This window comes from Sinocyclocheilus anshuiensis, unplaced genomic scaffold (genome assembly GCF_001515605.1).
Source record: "Sinocyclocheilus anshuiensis isolate Anshui unplaced genomic scaffold, SAMN03320099.WGS_v1.1 scaffold2477, whole genome shotgun sequence".
In the NCBI taxonomy this organism is placed as follows: domain Eukaryota; kingdom Metazoa; phylum Chordata; class Actinopteri; order Cypriniformes; family Cyprinidae; genus Sinocyclocheilus; species Sinocyclocheilus anshuiensis.
This window is the reverse complement of record NW_015554065.1, coordinates 388,611-389,289: the sequence shown is the minus strand read 5'-3', so window position 1 is coordinate 389,289 and position 679 is coordinate 388,611. Positions and strand designations below refer to the sequence as shown.

General features: G+C 35.3%; 1 pseudogene; it reads left to right on the top strand.

The window, feature by feature from the left end:
• The window catches only part of LOC107668645 (fibulin-1-like), a 16,046-nt pseudogene extending 15,676 nt beyond the window's left edge, over nucleotides 1-370 (top strand).
• Nucleotides 371-679: the final 309 nt, after the last annotated feature.

Genomic DNA, 679 nt, shown 5'->3' with positions numbered 1-679 from the left:
TGTTTTGTGAGGAAAAAAAAAAAAAAAAAAAACAGTTATTTATCTAGTTTATTTCCATGAAAGTGGCTGAGTCTGGAAATGAAAATGTCAGATTCAATGTGATTTTTGCATGCTTTCATACTAAAAACTGATGTTTGTCACCTGATTTGAGGGGAAAACAGATCTGGACCACATTTAGCTGTGGTGTGAGCGTATAAACCCTTTTCCTGACTGTATTTTGTCATCTACAGGTGTGGTCAGACAGGTGAAGTCCCTGGTTGGTCCTGTGAGCACCATACTGAAGCTGGCAATGAACTACGTCACAAAAGGAGTCGTTTCTCACCGGAACATCATCAACGTTCATATCTATGTGTCTTAGTTTTGGTTTTAAAAGCATCAACATCAACCTTTCTGTTTGAATATTTTAGGTGTCCATTTATGAAATCACAAAAGCATGCATCATTCTAAATGACTTCACGTCCTGATGTACACACTGCAGAAATGTGAGTTCTCAGTTTGAATATCTTCAGATCTCGAAGACGATATTTTAAGACGTGTATTTTCAATATAAATGTATTCTGTCTTACTGCACTGGCAGATTTTGTCAATTGTTTTTAATGTGCTTATAATTAAAACAAGTGAATCAATCTTCCAGTGCAGTAAGACAATATACACTGATATTGAAGATATATTATTCGAG